A 21,434-nucleotide genomic window follows, 5' to 3' on the forward strand; every position below is an offset into this window, starting at 1 on the left:
CACTCCTGTGACATGTATGCAAGTCTGTGAAAGTAAATGATCTTTTTTTCTCCTCTTTTCTCTCTGGTAGCCAGGTCTCCTCTGCTGGCAGATGATTGAGCTTTGCCTTTCATAGCTGTCTGTCTGCTACAAAACATGCAACAGGCAGGCAGTAAAATGTATGATTTCAGACTTTAAATGTTTTTAACTTTATTCACTATGCCCGCAAAAATATGTTTGGTCTAAAAGTTATCGGAACTAAATTTAGCGGAAGTTCATTGGTGCGCTGATGGTTTTCAAAGTTAGCTGAAAAGCTAATCAGCTAACAAAAACTTAGCTTCACTAATTAGCAGAACTGTGCCCACCACTGCATATAATGCATTGGTTACAAAGTACATAAATAAATGGAAGGGGATTTTCGAATTAGTAGAAAAAATCTTTTGATTATTTTGGTATGCAATATGCAAAAACACATACTGCTATACTGAAACATGCTTTAAAGGAAATCATAAATTTTACCTAATAATAGGACTTCATCACTCACTGCATCCAAAGTCACAGCCACTCAATCACTGATCAACAAACAGTCTATAAAATTAAAATGGGATGGAATCATGAAAGCAAAACTAGATGGGGAAGAGTGTAGTGTGGTTATGCAAGTGGAGTGTATAGTATATAGCTTGGGGAGAGTGTTATGTGCACCTTAAAATACTGCATAATTTGAAAATGGTGAGTGACTGGATTATTCATAGTGAATACACCATGCCACTGGCTTATATTTTCAATACGTTTTGTTACGTCTGCCAAAGACATAATAGGATAATAAAGACATAATAGGACACACAATAAAAATCACCTGCATCTGTCTGTCTGTCTGTTAGCAGGATCTGTCAAAACTACTGCATAGAATTTGATGAAATTTTCACCACAGATACATTTTAGGCCACAGAAGAATCATTAAATTTTGGAAGTGATCTGGATCTGGATCAGGATTCTGGATCAAGATTCACTTTATATAGGATTTGAAGGATTACATCAAAACTACTTTACGGATTCTTACCAAATTTGCACCACAGTTAGATATTAGGGCATGGAAGACTCCATTAAATGTTGGAAATGATCGGGGTCTGGATTGGCATCAGATTGCTCTTGTTTATCTTTGTTTGTTTATTGCTGAAGTATGGAAGTGAAGTACCATGCCATTGGTGTATGTTTTACAAAAGAAATGGTCTATGTGTTTTACAAAGACAAAAACTCAATTAATTGTTTTAATTTGCAGGAAATTATGTGGAGTATTGCAGCATATCACATTATGTACCAGTGTGTCACAACACAGTGAAATTGTCATAATGCATATCATTAGGATCTTGTCAATATTGAGCCCTAATTTATGGTATAATTTGTACACACTTGTGTGTTGTTTGTGTGTGTGTGTGTGTGTGTGTGTGTGTGTGTGGGTGGGTGGTAGCAGTTTCCTTACTGTACCAACTTGTAGCTGCCTCATTTTCTGTTGACAGTGGACCGGTATTTTGATGTTTACAGTAATTTTCAGCACATTATAACAACACCCCAATCATAGTGATAATTGTGGTAATTTTGTTCTATGTAATCATGACATATTGTTTCATCTCCAAATGCCCTTGGATTACAAGCCGATGATGGATGCATGTCTGTCTACAAGCCATTTAGCAAGTACACATGGGGGAAGTTGACAGGACATACAGTACGTACTCATCTTTGGTGCACTCGCGTAAATGCAATGTGAAACCAAATAAACAAAGACCTTGGTGTGAATTTTCATGTATGAAAACTCCTTCAAATAGATAATGAAGCCAAATGATCTTTTGACATCTCTTCCTCTATTATCCTGAAGAAAAAACTCTGTACAACACACTAATAATTTAGGAATTTTCTACATATTGTTTAGACTTGAATACATTTTAGTATTGTTGCTGTTTTCAGTTAAAATTTAATTTTTATTTTTTTATTTTTTTTTGCATTAAAAAAACTTATGTTGTCTTTTATTCTTTTGAAAGTAAGTACTGTCACGGTGCACAGCTGTCGTGCTCACAGGCACGGGTGGCAGAATTTCTCCATCAACCTGTCATTGAAAACAATGGAACATCCCATTTACCACCTGCTGCTTACAGCTGACATGTGAAACCAATATATAGTGGTATGTAAAGGTTTGGGCACCCCTGATGATTTCCATGATTTTCCTTTATAAATTATTGGTTGTTTGGCTCAGCAATTAGTGTTAAATATATCATATAACAGACAAACAGTGATATTTGAGAAGTGAAATGAAGTTTATAGGATTTACAGAAAGTGAGCAATAATTCTTTAAACAAAATTAGGCAGGTGCATTAAATCTGGGCACCCAACAAAAAAAAATACATCAATATTTATACTCCTGATACTCCTTTTGCAGAAATAACAGCCTCTAAATGCTTCCTATAGCTTCCAATGAGACTCTGGATTCTGGCTGAAGATATTTTGGACCATTCTTCTTTACAAAACATCTCAGGTTTGTTGGTTTCCGAGCATGGGCAGCCCGCTTAAAATCACACCACAGATTTTCAATAATATTCAGGTCTGGAGACTGAGATGGCCACTCCAGAATGTTGTACTTGTTCCTCTGCATGAATGTCTTAGTAGATTTTGAGCAGTGTTTAGGGTCATTGTCTTGTTGAAAGATCCAGCCCCAGTGCAACTTCAACTTTGTCACTGATTCATGAACATTGTTCTCAAGAATCTGCTCATATTGACTGGAATCCATGTGACCCTCAACTTTAACAAGATTCCCAGTACCTGCACTGGCCACACAGCCCCACAGCATGATGGAACCACTTCCAAATTTTACTGTAGGTAGCAACCATTTTTCTTTGAATGTTGTGTTCTTCTTCAGCCATGCATACCGCCCCTTGTTATGTCCAAATAACTCAATTTTAGTTTCATCAGTCCACAGCACCTTATTCCAAAATGAAGCTGGCTTGTCCAAATGATCTTTAGCATACCTCAAGCGTGTACGCAGAAAAGGCTTCCTCTGCATTACTCTCTCATCCAGCATCTCCTTTTGCAAAGTGCACTGTATAGCTGAACGATGCACAGAGACACTATCTGTAGCAAGATCATGTTGTAGGTCTTTGGAGCAGGTGTGTGGGTTAACAATGACTGTTCTTACCATCTTTCGCTTCAGCTTATATGATTTTTCTTGGCCTGCCACTTCGGGCCTTAACTAGTGCTGTGCCTGTCTTCCATTTCCTCACTATGTTCCTCACAATGGAAACTGACAGCCGAAATCTCTGACATAGCTTTTTGTATCCTTCCCCTAAACCATGATGTTGAACAGTCTTTGTTTTCAGGTCATTTGAGAGTTGTTTAGAGGGTCCCATGTTGCCACTCATTAGAAGAGATGCAAAGAGGGGAAACATTTGTAAATGGCCATCTTAAATAGCCTTTCTCATGATCGGATTCACCTGTGTAAGGAGGTCAAGGGTCAGTGAGCTTACCAAACCAATTTTGTGTTCCAATGATTAGTGCTAAATGTATTCAAATCAATAAAATGACAAGGGTGCCCAAATTTATGCCCTAGCCTAATTTTGTTTAAATAATTATTGCACACTTTCTGTAAATACTAGAAACTTCATTTCACTCCTCAAATATCAATGTGTTCATCTGCTATATGATATATTTAACTGAAATTTCTGATCCAGACAACCAATGATTTATAAAGGAAAATCATGAAAATTATCAGGGGTGCCCAAACTTTTGCATACAACTGTAATTCCTAAATGGTTAATCCAAAAGTTTTTGTTGAACCCTTCCAAATTTCCTGAAATCCTGAAAGTTGAATCCTGAAAGTCTAAATAGTAATCACATCTTGATTACCGTACATCATTTCAAGATGACTGTGGTGGAGTGTAGATGCAAAATTACAACAAGAGTGCTCTGAGAGAAAATTATCCCCCATTGGCAAAAGCTGGTTTAGTACAAGTGCTTGCTACATTCTAATAACATTTCAATGTATGTGATAGTTGATTTCAGAATGCAGACAGCAACTCATGAAACTGACAGTGTCTAGGTTTGTTAATCAAAGGCCATAACTGCCAAAATGTGTCAATCTTGTACAATAATACATTATGCGTATTACCAACCTATAACAAGCAATTTTACCAAGTTTCCTGAAATCCCTACTAAAAATGTGAGGGGAGTTGATTTCAGAATGCAGGCACCCACTCATGAAACAGATGGAGTCTAGATTTGTTAATCAAGGGCCATCACTCTGGTGAAATGAGTCCAACTCAATGAATGGATAATAGCATATTACCAATGTATAACAAGGATTTGTTCCAAGTTTCACAAAATTCCTCCTAAAAGTGTGAGACGAGTTGATTTCAGAACGCTTATACCCTTTTTTGGGACCGACAGACAGATGGACAGAAATCCACCTTCGGCCAGCGGGGGATAAAAATGATGTCACCGTTCAAATACTGATGGACCTAACTGTATTTTACTGAAAGCTACACAGTAAATCATCAGTGTAATATAACACTGTCAGTGTTAGTTTTACACTGGTGATTTTACTGTGTAGTCACCCACGTGAAGCTGTTACAAAGGTATTCTTTTTAACTAACTGTCTCTCCTCATAACTAAAACAAAAATACTGTTGTGCTGATAAGACTGCATAGAGAAACATAAATAAACTTGGACCTGTTGTTTCAAATTATGATAAAACAAAGGGAGGGAATAAATTATTTCTAGGGCCGGGGGGGTAGGGGGCACAGAGTTAAATATTCACTTTGACTGTTACCACAACACAGTTACTGCACAGCCCAGAATAATTCCTGGAGGTTTCCTTCACTTGCTGATCATAGACCATTGGAGTATCTGATGGTTCCCAGTTGGTATAAAAACACAGTGACAGCACTTCTTAAAAATGTTGACGGCACACACTGCTGCGAGCAGGAGCTTGTGTGTGCCGCTGGGCCTCATGCAAGAATCAGTCACACAGATTCAGTCATAAATGGTGTACTATAACAGTTTTTAAGACAACTTTTCACCATCATAAATGTATGTATATATATATACAACTGTAGATAGATAGATCTTTGAAGTGATGATGCGACAGCTCCTAGAAAAATGCCCAGATGGTTTGTCAGAAACAGTTGCTATGGAAAAAAAAAATTATTCCATCATAGTGGCTTTTTGAGCATTCTGCTTTTATGATGAGCTAAAATTGCGAAATCAAGGGGAAAATCACTACAAATCAGATTATGTGGAAAGTTGTAATTATTTCCCAGGTGACTGTGAGGAATTGTGTGAGTTAGTATGGAAGAAAGAAGTTACAACACTAGGAAGCAATGTTATTCATTATACAAATAATGAATGTTTCTGAGTTCAATGGTACAAATATTTCATGGTGAACGATGGCATGTTCCATTCAACAAGGCCCAGCCGAATTGAATGGTACGTTCCAGCTTTCACCAAATTAAATATTCGTTCCATTGAAAGAATGTAAAAAGATTCATTATTTGTTTTATATTACAGCTAAACTCGATCCATGTCATTTGATATTAGATTCATTTATAAACAACAGAAAAGGGACTTACATTTTGGTGTTCATCAATGCTGCTTTGACATCAGCAATCCAACACAAACTATAAATAGGAGTCCAAAATTGTTCACAGTCACCTTGGCAACATACATAGTTCAAAAATAATTCTGACGATGTAGTCCATGAAACTTAAAAAAAATACTTTGTGTACTTCCTCAGTCCAGCAAAAACCTGCCTCAAAAATTTGTCCAGCTTTTCAACCTAACAGCTCTTCATGCCTCCAAACGGCTTATGTTTATGTGTGTGTTAGAAGAATTAGCATAGTCAATTAGCTTGTTCAAATCCTCGTCCGTCAGCAAAACAAACTCTGTAATGTTTAACTAAACACCACCCCCACTAGTGTGTACATGGGCGGGGTTCACAGCGTGCAATGGTACAAAACATGGAACTAAACTTGCACGCTAAATGGAACCATATTTGCACGCAACACAAATGGGACAAATAATTCATGTCACTTGACATACAAAGCATCTGTCAAATGACAAAGGTCCACTCAGCTGTTATGTAATCTGGTTTATGTATGTGACATGACTTATTTGTACCATTTGCCATTGTGTTGAATTTACCATGTAATTATAGAGCTATTTAGCATGCAATGTAATACATGCTATTGCACACTGTCACCACCGTGCACACAGTAGCAGCTACAGTGTTTAGCAGTTTATTGACGCTGCTCATTCATTTAATACAAAAGAAAAAAAAATCTACTATGCGGTAAGCTGACTGGAGGAATTTGCAATATTCGCTGGGACATCTCTAGCTAAGTAGAACCTCTGTCAGATGAGGAGCTCAACAAATTTCTGTTGCGAATTTTCATTGGACTGAGAAAAGCAGACAGCAGTATACACGAAGAAGTCCGTGCATGGCATCAGCTATGGACTACATCGTCAGGACTGTTTTTGAACTATCTGACTGTTTTTGCAAGTTGACTGAGAACAATTTTTGATTGGATTACTATTCAAAATTCGTGTTGGACTGTTTGTAACGTCTTGACATCAATGGACCAGCGATGCACACCAGAATGTAAGTCCCTTTTCTCTTGTTTATAAATTAATAAAATATCAATGGAATCTATTTTAGCTGTCATATAAAACACATAATGAATGTTTTTTTTCATTCATTGAATGGAACATTCCATCTTTCACCTCATGAATATATATATATATATATTTAATTCATCACCACTGTACTGTATATGAGAATGAAAAATGTCTGCATATTACACTGTAACATGGCAATTAACACTTTCATGAATACGTGCAGATTTGCATCAAGGAAGGCTTCAGAAGGTTTTCACATGTAATAGATAGAATTCTCTGCTTACATGAATATTTGCTAAATCTGGAATAGCGCATTCATATGAGTCCAACATACTAAAAAAGGCATCATATAAAAGAGAAATTTACAAAAATGTTCTTGTATCTGGTCCTGTTTGTTAGTGCCCCTTCACACATAGTACGAATCAGGGCGACTCACAGCGGAACAGCTCATATGAGCGAACCACAAAAACATGGAGTCGACGGGCAAGCATGCACGATCAAGGTGTGATGGTGTTGTGTGAGCAGGAACACAGTGCGAGCAGCTCCACCACATTGCGCCACTGATGTAGAGGAAAATAAAATAAAAACCAGCTGTATAAATTACTGAATATCACTGGGTTAATATAAATAATAAATAAAAGGGGAGGCAATACAGAACCCCGCGGTTAAATAACCCTGGTGAATACAAAAATAAATGGCACTCAAGGGATTAGAATCCAAAAGCTCTGATTACCAGACGGAAATTTTAACACTGCACTACAATCACTGTCTTATAACAGGAGCGTGAAATGGCTCAAATCAACAAGCAGATAAATGTATTTTTTTAAAAAAGAGAAAAAAGCACTGTGACTAAATGGCATTTGTTACATTGTATTTCTGCTGATATCCGATTGAAAGTGGCATATTTGTTGCACTGTTGGCTTGGCATATAGTCGTGCGGTGCAGCACTCACAGCCTTCACGGCCCGACACGTGTGTCCTGTCAGACAGATGTGACATTCAGATTGCCTGCTGTGTGTCCACATGAAAACGGCCCGTTTCTCCAGCCCATCGAAAAAGCGATATATGTTTTTATGTATTTCCATGTGATAACAGCAAGCACACACACGTGTCCGTCAAAACACGGGACGTGCTCTGCAGCTGTGACGTCCAGGACCAGAGATATCTCAACAGCTGTTGGCAGCCAGCCAACCCCCCTGTCCTGTCAGCACACAGACTGAGATGTCACTCTGTGATCAGATGAGAGGTGCCTTGCCTGCGGGGGGTGCGTGAACTACATGCCCACGTGTTGTGGGGGGAGCTAACATTCTGGCACGCCACATGTGCACTTGGCAACTCCACAGTCATGGGGGGACAAATTTCACATCCAGCTCAACACTGATGGTCTGCTGACTGTTTTCATGTTAATAGTGCAAATGGCCACACATTTTCTAAATGCCAAACGAGCGGTGTTAGATGTTCATGCGTGTCACCTGGAATTTTGCTGACCCCTACCATGAGAGGGATTGAGTGGGCTCTCATGCACACTTTATGCGCAATTCGACCACATTCATACTGTGTGAAAGGGCCCTTAAAGTCTTCATTTGGCAGTGCATTGTTACTGTGACTGTTACTGCTGTTACACATAAAACACTGAAAACAGTAAATTCACTGGTGACTTATTGCAAAATCTTGGTTGGTGAGAGGTGAGGCATTGCACAAGGTCCTTATCAATTATTTATTGCACTGAAGTCCATAGGGAGCTGCTGGAAGTTAATAAACTCAATTTGTTAAAGGTGCTGGCCTTTAATCAGGCATGCTAAATGAAGATTTACACTTGCTGTGCAGGCAGGTGGCACTGCTGCTGGTGTTCTCCTGACACACAGAGAAGACTGACATTAACAGAAAGAAAATGAACACACCATGAATGACAGTCTAAAAACAGATGAAACAGAAAACAGAAGATGAGACTGCAGTTTAAAATTTGATTTTTTTTAAAAGGAGAAATCTGCCATGTGTGTATAAAACAGGGATAGACCGATTATCCCTCTGGCTGCTCTGTAGGCATAGACCGGTAATCAGCTGGGGTGATAATTGGCTGGGACAATTATCGGTCTATCCCTAGTAGAAAAACATTGAGAATAAAGAATATGGCAAGGAAGAATTTACAAAAAAAAGTAGGGTGCAACATGTTTATCCTGTACCTATACATACACGTGTGCATTTCTGTAATGTACTTTGAACCTATTGAGCGCTACAAGAAACTGCCATTTTCTCCTGTTCATGGTACACTGATGGAATACACTGTGTATACGCACTACACCCACAAGAAAAGGGCAAAAAGGTACAAATGATTAGGCTCCGATAGCTCGCAAACGGCATTTGTGAACGATTTTGTGTGACGTTCACTGGGTGTCGCTATCTCCTCGCGGGACGTCACTTATGTCTCACCTGAATTTTGAACGTGCCGAGTGGAGAGTGAAGCATGTTCTGGTAGGCCATCCACAAGCCGAAATGGACAAGCGATTGACAGAATATGGACTTTGGTCATGGATGAGTGCTGTGTCACCATCCAAGAACTTGTGGACAAGCTGGGGATAACCACAGGTTTGGTAACTTGTATTTAAGGATGTCAGCCTGCTGTAAGCATCATCATTCCCCACAAAGAGGAGGAGACCAAAGAGAACCAATGCTAGACATCTTTTTGGCAAGGTCACAAGTCCTCTCTGCATCCATCTTTGCAACCTCAGATTGTCGCATCCTAACTTCATTGGTGTTGATATGGATAACATTGTGACTATATCTAGTGTCATGGTCCTCATTCTGTCTGCCCTTGTGTGATGCCAGCACCCTAAGATGTGAAGCAATGCCAGATGCTCTGGCCCCAGGTAAACATGTAACAACAGCTGGCGTGTCTAAGTTGACTTTGCAGGTGATGAAATTCCCAATCAGTAACCCACAGCGTGTCAGCCTGAGGATGGGGCGGAGGTTGCCCATAACTTGGGAGGCCTATCAAGAGGCATCTCAAGGGCAGAGAAGTGGTTCATAGTCAGTATACAGTAGTGTTCAGAATAATAGTAGTGCTATGTGACTAAAAAGATTAACCCAGGTTTTGAGTATATTTCTTATTGTTACATGGGAAACAAAGTACCAGTAGATTCAGTGGATTCTCACAAATCCAACAAGACCAAGCATTCATGATATGCACACTCTTAAGGCTATGAAATTGGGCTATTAGTTAAAAAAAAGTAGAAAATGGGGTGTTCACAATAATAGTAGTGTGGCATTCAGTCAGTGAGTTCGTCAATTTTGTGGAACAAACAGGTGTGAATCAGGTGTCCCCTATGTAAGGATGAAGCCAGCACCTATTGAACATGCTTTTCTCTTTGAAAGCCTGAGGAAAATGGGACGTTCAAGACATTGTTCAGAAGAACAGTGTAGTTTGATTAAAAATTTGATTGGAGAGGGGAAAACCTATACGCAGGTGCAAAAAAGACAAAGAGACAAAAAAGTCTGAATTAAATTGGAGGAATGAGCTGGCGCGTTGTCATGGTGGAGGCGCCAATTTCCTGTGGCCCACAACTCCCTTCTCTTGTGCCTTACAGCATCACGGAGGCAACGGAGGACATCTCTGTAATACTCCTTCGTTACTGTTTGACCCTGTGGTGCGTACTCGTGGTGTACCACACCATGGGAGTAAAAAAAAAACAGTCAGCATAACCTTCACGTTGCTGCGCACTTTGCGCGCCTTCTTCGGTGTGGCGACGTGGAATGCTTCCACTGTGACGACTGGAACTTGGTTTCCGGGTCTTACCAATACACCCAGGATTCATCACCGGTTATAATGGTGTCCATAAAACTGGGATCAGTGTGAATGGAGTCCAGCATGTCCTGTGAGACCTCCACACGGAGGTGCTTTTGCTCCACCGTCAGCAACCTCGGCACGAACTTCGCAGCCACTCGCTTCATGTCCAAATCTTCTCTAATAATGGAATGTGCCGAAAAAGTACTTATGTCCACTTCCTCCGCAATTTCTCGGATGGTCACTCGACGGTCCTGCATCACCACGGCGTTCACTTTGGAAATGATCTCCTCATTTCGGGACGTCGATGGTCGGCCGGAGCGCGGCTCACTCTCCACCGTTACGCGTCCGTCTTTAAACCGGTTGTACCACTCCTTAATCCGTGTGGTGCTCATGGCTTCATCCCCGAAAGCCGTCTGTATTTTTCGAATCGTTTCCGCTTGGCTATCGCCAAGTTTCTGGCAGAATTTAATGCAAAAGCGTTGCTCCAAGTGTTCCGCCATTTTCCGCACAAACAGAACTCCGATGAAGGGAGTGGAGCACTCCTCCTGCAAGGCATGCTCACAGGCGAATGACGTCACCGACAGGCGTGGAAAAACTCACGCATGCGCACGAGGGTTCAAGCATGTCTGACGCAATCACACGTGATTCAAATCCATATGGTTTTTTTTTTAATAAAAAGGTACGATAGTTTAATTACAGACCTCGTATGAGTAATAGTTCAATTAAAATTGCAAATCAAATCACAAAATTTCTCAGAAAAAAAATCACAATTACATATTTTACTAAATTCATATGGCCCCAACCATGTACATCATTCTGCCCCACTTCCTTCACTGGTGACAGGAGCCAGAGTTTCCAGCGAAGTAGATGTGACTGGTGGCCATGACTATGACAACCATATAGTGAGATTTCTTCTTACTGGTACAAAAGTCATGCATGTGTCTCTTGGCTATAACGGACAAATAATAAAAAAAAAAAGGTAAGCCGGGTTTGAAATACACCTACACTGCTCTAACAGAATTGTTAGGATATTGTTAAACAGAATGTGGCAAATGAATGAGAACTGGGTTTTCTATTCAGTAATGCAGATATTGTACAGCAAGTAGAGAACAACCTGAAAAGATAGAGAAGTGTTCAGATTTAGACTAGTTTTTCCTACAGCTACTTCACACACAATAAATGAACCAAATTTTCTCTTACTTTAAACAAAACTTGGATAATTAATGAATCTTTACATTAAATCACCTTTCAGGAATACTAAAATGCCCTGCCAATTATTTTCTGCTCCAGAATAAAGCAACCCAACCCTGACCATAAGCAAAGGTCCTCTGTGGCTTCTTTTTGAGCAAAACAGTACCAACAAAAAAAGATTTAAACATTTTTAGAAAGAAATTGATCTAATGTATATTGTGCATGGACTACACTTCCCCAGCTGCACACAGAATGTGTGAGACAAACTGGAGCTGCAGTTAGAAGTCAAATACTGGGGCACCAATAACATATGGTTTGGCCCTGTGCTTCTCACTCCTGGTACTCAGGGACTGCTAAAGGGGAACTCATCTTTTCAACTTGTGCTCTATCTTTAGATGTTTTGGGGTTTACCTTTGCAGCTTGAAAAAAATTACTTTAATCGGTGCAGTATTGATTTAGAATACAAACACTGTCTTGGGTTAACTGGCTACATCATGCAACTACACGGAGCAAACTAAAAACACACAGCACTTCATTTCACCTCTGAACATTCAGTAAGTGACATGTATCTTGTTAAATAATTTAAACCTCATGTCTTTGCCTCACAGGTACATAATAAGTCATTGTGCTTGTTCTCCAATTTCAGCACAATATTAATATAATTGTAATATTTCTAATATCTACAAATTACGCTCACTCAATATCAACCAAATGTTTTTCTACATTTTCTTCTATTTATTTAGAATAAGCAGACTGTTGTAGTAAAGAAGCAGCTGTAAAGAAGAAGGCGAGGCTCTAAATTTACCAGTTCATATCTGCTCCTATGCTCACCTATGGTCATGAACGTCGGGTAATGCCTGAGAAAATAAGGTCATGGATACAAGCTGTGGAAACGAGATTCTTTCATCGAGTATCTGGGCTTACACTCCTGGACAGGGTGAGAAGCTTGACTATCCAGGACAGACCTGGAGTAGAGCCACTGGTTCGTCACATCAAAGGAAGCCAGTTGAGGTGGTTCTGGCATCTGGTGAGGATGCCACCTGTTCGTCTGCCTATACAGGTCCTCCAGACACATTCAAGTGGGAGGAGGCCCGGGGAAGACCAAGAGAGGGATTATATTTCCCAGTTGGCTGAGGAAAGCCTCTGGATCCCCCAACAAGAGTTACAGGACTTGGCCGTGAGTAGGGAAGTGTGGGATGAGCTGCTTAGTCTGCTGCCACTTTGACCTGGGCCAAAATAAGTGGTAGAAAATAAATAAATGAATGCTGTCCATAGGCGTTAATGGTCACCCAAGTGGAAAGCATAAATTAGAACAAATGAGGAACTCTTCCTGTAAATTTCCTCAAATGTTGGCATGTTTTTCCACTAGGTGGCCTGCTGTGAAGACACCCCAATTAATGAAGTCAATTTAAACCCCAATAATGCAGAGCAGTGAGGACACAAGAATAATACCAATCACACTGAGTTTATTGTGGAAAAAAGTTCCAAAAGTACAGCGGTGCATCAGCAATCCCCCAAAAAATCCCACAAACACAGTGCAGCAAAAATGATTATGGAGGCTGAAGAGTGAAACAATGAAACACTGGGCAAAAATAACAAAAATAAGTCAAAAGGCTAGATAAGGAGAACTGGTGCTATTTTTACCAACTTATTCAAGTAATACACTTGACTTCTTCTTATATGACATCAGAACAAAACTAGTTGAAAATATGAACAACACATTCAAAATATAAATTGTGCTGGTATGTTGTTTTTTTTTTTTTAATCTGGTCTTTTTCTAATGTAGGATGGTTTTTATTTGCCGTGTCACTGCACAGACCTCACCAAAAACCTGTATTTACGAGTTCCTAAGTGATCTGTCAGTCAAAAATCAGAAAACACTTCTAAATCCAAGTGAAATCTTTATTTTCGTCTTATGCACAAGTTAAAAATTTCATCTTCTAAGCTCATCTTGTATGACTGCAGTGTCTTTTCAGGTTTGTGAAGTTTGCACTTTGTTCCTGCAAGAGGTGCTGTCACAGAAAAGTAAATGACAGACACAGGGGTCATGATTAACTCCAGGTTCTACTGAACATATACAGTTTCATGTGGTAGCAAGGTGTATGAAAAGTAAATGCATCATCTCAGCTTACAGCACAGTACATTCAGCCGCTATTGTTTCCTGGTAAAAGCTGAGTCAGTGATTCTGGGTGCAGCAAAGGTACGAAGCCTTTTCCCCACGGCCCTGGCTGTAATATAGTGCGCTTCCACTCAGCACTATAGAAACCATCACTGCTTCTGGATGAGCACAAGACAGCATCTGAACAAACAGCATCACATTATATAGCATGAAGATGTGACAGTAGAGGAAAACATCTTTTTAAAGTACAAACTGTGGTGCATTACCAGAGGTGTCAAGTAACAAAGTACAAATACTTCGTTACTGTACTTAAGTACACTTTTTAGGTATCTATACTTTACTCCATTACTTATTTTTCTGCCTACTTCTGACTTCTACTCATTACATTTTCACACAAGTATCTGTACTTTCTATTCCTTACATTTTTAAAACAAAGAGCCTCATTACTCTTGGCTTCAGTTTAATGTTTATATATATATTTCACATCATGTGCGTCTGTAATCAACTTTTCTGCAGCGCGGCTTTGCTTTGAACCGTGAACCAATTGAAGCAGTGGTTCGCAGATTGAAGCAATGCTTCGACCATTGCTTCGTTTATTCTTTCTTTCTTTCGCTTAATTTTCCCCCGCTAAAACCCTAAAGAGCATACTTCTGTGAGTATTATTTACCTTTTCTACGTTAAACCGACCTGTTATGGTCTTCTGAAACAGTTGATGGATGTATTTTATAACTTAAAAACGGGAGCGACGCTAATGCGTTAGCATGTCTATGGCATTTTCAATGTTAAAAGTTAGCATTAAGCAATTGCAGCTGTCATCACGTTCGGGTGCATTTGTTTTCAAATTGTAATATTTCTTAAATTTATTTTTGTTTATATATTAATAATCTAATGATTATTATATACAATTCTAGAGAAAGAGGCAAAAAGAACCTGAATAGAAACACAACAGAAAATATAAAAGCAACTAACAAAGAACATACATAAATAAATACATACATAAATAAATGTTTCCTGTGAACACCTAGTGACTCTTACACCTCCACTTCATCCCTGTCTTATTTAATGAGTTTGTTTCGGTCAAACCATATTTTCATTGTGTTAATTTCTTCAGTGATTTTCTCCAGAACTATCTGCCAAACTAGAAAACTGCTGCATCCTAGTAAGAGCAGAATACTACTGGAATGAATTTGAATAAGGAAAGTTGTGTTTTTTTGTTTTGTTTTTTTTTTTGCTTCACTAAATGGATGCTGCACTCACTGCAGTTTATTGTCTGGAATAGTCCCAGATTGCATTTCAGAGCTTCTAGAATTGAAACATTTTCGTGCAGGTGGTGTTGGGGGGTAATTTTGGGTTTTGGGTCTTGGGCCACATGTAGAATGAATCAGTTTTTAAATTAAGCTTTCAATTCATATAGTGGCATCTACCTTTTTTTTTTTTTTTAAAGGTTACTTTATACTTTTATACTTTAAGTAGGTTTTGGAGCACATACTTTTTCACTTTTACTTGAGTAAAGAGGTCAAGTTGATACTTCAACTTTTACCAGAGTGTTTTTAAACTGCAGTATCTATACTTCTACTTAAGTAACAAATGTGTGTACTTTTGACACCACTGTGCATTACCCCCGCGGTGATAGCGTTAGCAAGCTAACAATCATCTATGAGATAGATCGTACCTGTCCAACCAATCTCAGCATTTCTTATAATAATAATACTTAGTTTGTTTGTTTTTTACCGCAGCTAGTGTTCAGAGTATATTTATGTGTTGGATTACTTTTCATTGATATGCTGACAGCGCACACTGTTATATGCCTGTTATTGCAGGTTTGATAGCCCACATTGGAGATTTGGAGGCGTGTCTGGATGTGATAAAAATCTAGATGTCATCAAAATTTCTACCCTTGAATTCAAAGACTCGGATCGTGGTGATTGTTGATGCTCAACACAAACATTGGTACGGTAAAGTGACACTGTCACTTGACACTTGGGTAAGTCATCACAGTGGCAAAACCACAAGATCTTGGATTGATCGTTGCGCGCACCTTGTCCTTTATATTACAGTATATTACATAGACTACAAAGACTGCATCCCCCCACCACCACCACCACCTTCCCCACACTCATAAAATACTGCAAAAACTTTGGCCCATCTTGTTCAGGGCTGATGGAGAAAACAGCTGATGAAGAAATTTGGTTTATGGGTAATGTTTTGTTTTCTGGTTTTTCTAGAAGTCTTCAACAAATTCAAAATGCAGTTGTCAGACTTCCAGATTACTCATTAAGAAGTACGTCCTATGTAGGCCTGGAGACCAGTTGGTGCCTGTGCTTATCTCTGGATTCCGTAGCATCAAGCAGATGAGAGTCTATGACCCCCCCTGGACAGGACACCAGTCGGACACAGGTTACTGCCCCACCCAAAGGCCAGTACCCATTTACAGCTGGGTGGACTGAGACACTATAGATGAAGTGTCTTGTCCAAGGACACAGACAGGTACCGTGACCAGGATTCAACCCCTGGTCTACATATTAGCAGGCCAGTAACTATAAAGGCCATTCTTCTCATTAGATTAATCAATTAAAAATTATGTGTAGCCCTAATATATAATCCTGAAGGATAGTGTGCATTCTTCTCACAAGACTTTGTAGAACCTTATGTACCACTCTATGCCTCACGGCCTCAAGTTGCAGGGCTATTCTGTGTTCCGAGTGTGAAGAAGAAGTCAGTTGGTGAGTTATTTTTGTTTGGTTGGTTTTTTAACTCATGCTCCTTTTCAGTGGAATAATTTGCTTGGTGATATAGACAGTCAAACTCTGTGGCATATGTTAAAACTAAACACTAAAAACATTTACGCACAGCAGAATTTGTAACCGATGGTGTGTAGTTGGTGTACTGTGCTTTGATTTCTTCATGTTTCACTGAGGAGGAACAATCACAGCAAAGTCTGAGCTGAGCCGGATCACTGGACCTCAACCGGCAATGTGGTCTTGGATATAACACTATGGACTGGCTGTGAGGCTCTTAATTCTAGATTTTTCTAACAGATGTTACTATCTGATTAATTGCCCCGGGGCGGATCTGATTCAGAAATTGAAATGACAACTTCATTTTTACCAGAAAAGTTATCACCTCCCACCTATCTACTGTGTGGACAAGCAACAATTGTTTGCAACATTGTGTTGTTATGGAGGTGAGTTCAACCAAAATATGTATTTAGGTGTTTAACTAAGATAATCATGAGTCTTTAATGTGAGTTTTATAAAAAAAAAAGTGTGTTGCTGTTAGGGTTGTGTGTTGGGAACCAGTTCTTTTTGGGTCTCCTTAAGAAATTAAAGAAAGAAATTATTTGATCCATCAACATCAACAGCCTTTTTGCTTAACGATTCCCTTATCGGTCCTTCAGAGTGGCCGTTGTTTTTAGGGGTGTTTATCAGGAAAATGATAATTTCTCTACATTGATTACAGACCCTGCAGCAGGTCTGTATAATCAACCATTTCTGCAGCGTGACTTTGCTTTGAACCTTGAACCAATGAAGCAGTGTTTTGATCTTTGATTTGCTGCTTCTTTTCTTCTTTGTTTTATGTCGCTTTATCTTAATTTTTCCCCGCTAAAGAGCATATGTCTGTGAGTAATATTTACCTTTTTTTATATTAAACTGACCTGTTATGGTCTTCTGAAACAGTTGATAGATGTATTTTATAACTTAAAAACGGGACTGATGCTAATGTGTTAGCATGTCTATGGCATTTTCAATGTTAAAGTTAGCATTAAGCTGAGCCATTATCAAGCCTCCCTCCCCAGCATGGAAAGGATTCTGTGATACTCTAAAACTGTGAATACAGTTGTCTCTTAGCCTATAGATACAGTGTCAACTCTCAGCTTTTACATCGACTATGGAATTTAATTGTTTCATCCAGGACACTGACAAATGAATTTCATTATTAACGTGTGTGTGTGTGTGTGTGTGTATGTGTGTGTGTGTGTGTGTGTGTGTGTGTGTGTGTGTGTGTGTGTGTGTGTGTGTGTGTGTGTGTAGTTATGTATGTTACGTATCTCAAAGTTTTAACTTTGTGCCCATTCCCATAATTCTGTTTGCATGTTGTTTTGTTGTATGTATTGTTAAATATTTGGTGTTGTACTGTATTATTAATGGTTTCTGATGTTTTGAAGAAGATATTATTATTATTATTATTATTATTATTATTATTATTATTATTATTATTATTGCAGGGGTGGTGGTTTCAATGTAGAAGGTTCCCGGTTCGAATCCCACCCCTGCCACATTTCTCCATGTAAAGTGGAGTTGCGTCAAGAAGGGCATCCGGCGTGAAACTTGTGCCAATTAATCATGCAGATCTGCCTCGGATTTGCTGTGGCCACCCCGATTGCAAAACAAGGGTGCAGCCTAGGCTTACTATTATTATTATTATTGTGAAATGTGTGCACGAAAAAAATCCCTGGCTGTGGGTGAGTTATGTGATTTGTCTAAGCAGCCTGTTTCAAACAAGCATCCCGTGTGATCAAAGCCCAAAACATATGATTAATTAAATTCTCTTTCAAAGTTCAAAAGATGAGTAAGGAGAGTTTAAGCTGTTTTATCCACCAATGTGCCCCAAGATACAAAATATTAATTCACTCGCTGTTCCCACAAAAAAACTAAATGCTAAGTAACATAAGCAGGGGCAACTAAGTCTGAAGCATCACAAGGGAATGTTTTGGAATATTTAATAACAGCAAAATTAAGTCCAACTGGAAAGCCAAGCGAATGCATGTTTCATATCCCGATTGCAATTTGTAAGCGTGAAATGTATTTTCTGTCACACACAAAAATGCACAAAAAAATAAACTGACAGAGTCCATGTGGGAGCAGTCCATTTTTAACATTTCAGCAAAGTTGTAAAATTTGCATGTGTGACTAATTAAGATGACAGAAGAGTTCTGCTGAGGGCTCACATGCACATTTATCTCTCGTTCGGCATTTGCCAAAGTGATTTACAAATGAGAACATGAGAACTGATGCAAAGCTCCATTGTGAAAGACAAATACAAAAAATTGTACTATGTATACAAATGACACAGGGGTGGTGGCCAAGTGGTTAATGCACTTGGTTTCAATGCGGAAGGCTTCCGGTTCAAACCCCACCCCTGCCACATTTCTTCATCTAATGTGGAGATGCATCAGGAAAGGCATCCGGCGTGAAAACTGTGCCAAATCAACATGCAGATCTACCAAGGATTTACTGTGGCAGCCCCAAGTGAAACAAGAGAGCAGCCGAAGGGTATGCACAAATAATAGTTATTTCCAATGTTTGATTACTTCATGTGCACATAAAAAGCACCTGCATTGCACTAGACTGAGTTAGACAATAACACTCTGCGTGCAAGTTGTTATAACTGGGTTTTTATGTGAAAAAAAAATCATTCATTCATTCATTTTCTATATGCACTTTTCCAATTAAGGGACACAGGTGCTGAAGTGTATTCCAGTGGTCATTGGATGAGAAGTGGGGTACACCCTGGACAGGCTGCTTGTCTAAATACATTCACATCATACCTATGGTCAATTTAAGGCCACTAATTCACCAAATCTGCATGTCTTTGAAAGTGGGAGGAAGTCAGCGCACCTGGAGCAAACCCACATAAACACGGGGAGAACATGTGGATTATAACAAGCATCAACACATAGATTTGTTTGCTCTGAGAAAACGGTGCATTCCATCTGCCACTTTGATTTTTCCAGTACATGAAGTCAGTGAACATCATCACAGACTACATCGTCAGAATTATTTATGAACTATCTAACTGTTTTTCCAAGTTGACTTAGAACAATTTTGGACTCCTATTTAAAGTTCATGTTGGACTGCTGATGTCAAAGCACCAGTTTCGAACACCAATATGTAAGTCGTAAGTCCCCTTTCTGTTGTTTATAAATTATTATATAACAGCTGAGTGGATCCTTGTCACTTGATTGGTGCTTTGTATGTCACATGACATGGAGTATTCGTCCCATTTGTTGCATTGTATTTAGAGTGCAAATTTGGTTCCATACATTTAGTACCATTGCACTCTGCACACACACACACACACACACACACACACACACACACACACATACACACATGTACATACAAAATAAATCCACTGCACTGTCTGGAGGCTGCTAGCAGGAAGTTAGAATGAAAAGCAGGACTCATTTCTGACGTGATTTTGTTTCACTGCACTGAGGATGTACACAGTCTTTTTTTTTGTTTGTTTGTTTGTTTGTTTTTTTTGTATTACACGTGCGCACAAGCCTTGGCTACATGTTTCACCTGGCTGAGAGCGCTTCAGTCAGACCAACAGAAAACGTGATGAGACACAGAACATGGTGGTCAGAGAATGTGATGGTCTCCACTTCAACAAAACTGATAATCAGACAAATAAAACTTTTATTTCCTGACTGTTTCTCAAGACAAAGAAGTTGAACATTCTTCAGTTGTCAGGTCAGTCACCTGAATATGCTTTTCACATGCTGAAGATATAAGTGAGGACATAAACACATACTTAAAACAACTCACAGTAGGGTATGGCATCAGATCTGTGCCAAAACGAGTCTCGCATAACACATGCGTTCGGGCGTATTATATTACTTCACATGCGCAGATTTTAACCGCGCGTGTAAATTATCTTTGCATGCGCACGCACTCAGTGGAAACTGCTCTTTGAGTGAGGAAAGAGGTGCTGCGAGCAACGAGGAATACGTGACCAGCGCACTGACTGCCCTCTCAAAGTTCATTTCTGCTTGCGCATGGCGGATTTCTGCATTCTGAATAATTAACCATCAGATGGCAAACTAAAACCTCTTACATCATGTACAAACCATTACGCCACCACCACCCTGAAGGAGACAATGGCGTCTCCTTCTTTTCAGCAGACTTCCATGTCAGTGGAGGCCCAAAACCCTCCCCCAAGTTTCAAGTGAGAGTACAAGAGCACTGGTAACATATTCCTCCTCACTCGCAGCACCTTTTTCCTTGCTCGAGGAGCAGTTTCCACTGAGTGCGCGTGCGGGCAAAGATAATTACGTGCATGCAGAGATAATTTGCGCGCACACTTATATCTACATGTTGTGAAATAATATAATATGCCAAACGCATGTTTTATGTGAGTCTCGTTTTGGCACCGAAGTGACACCACCGTAGGGGGGCTGCATCTCAAGGGAGGAAACTCAGCATTTGGTGGGGTTCATTGGTTCCAGACTTCAGATAGGCACTGAATGCAATGGATGTCCATCAAATTACTTTTTGCTTCTGAAAATGGAAGGGCTGTATAAAATGGCCGTAATGGCTAAATTTTTAATGCAGCATTTTTGTTAAGCTCTTTGAAATGAGGCTGAAAATTGACACTTCATTCACATCTTGATTGGGTCATTTCAACTCCACTGTTGTGGTGTGCAGAGGCAGAATTACACAAACTGTGTCACTATCCAAATACTTATGCATCCTACTATATGAACATAAGACTATTTCATGCTCCTTTCATATATCTCAACTACACTGATATGAAACCAAGTATGTCTGAATACAATAGATCGGTTGAGCCTCTCTGTCTCCCTCTCCCTGTGCTGCACTCCTGCACCTCTCTGTGCCTCATTCCCACGCTTTATATTAAAGTCTATTAACAACATTATTTGCCTCATTACTCTTTAAAGAAGCTGATGTGGAGCATTATT

General features: G+C 39.4%; 1 protein-coding gene across 1 annotated transcript in view; it reads right to left on the minus strand.

Moving 5' to 3' along the window:
- ccdc85a (coiled-coil domain containing 85A) overlaps positions 1–21,434 on the minus strand; it is a 110,268-nt gene that overhangs the window by 67,184 nt on the left and 21,650 nt on the right.

The sequence above is a fragment of the Thalassophryne amazonica genome, chromosome 13, assembly GCF_902500255.1.
Source record: "Thalassophryne amazonica chromosome 13, fThaAma1.1, whole genome shotgun sequence".
NCBI lineage: Eukaryota > Metazoa > Chordata > Actinopteri > Batrachoidiformes > Batrachoididae > Thalassophryne > Thalassophryne amazonica.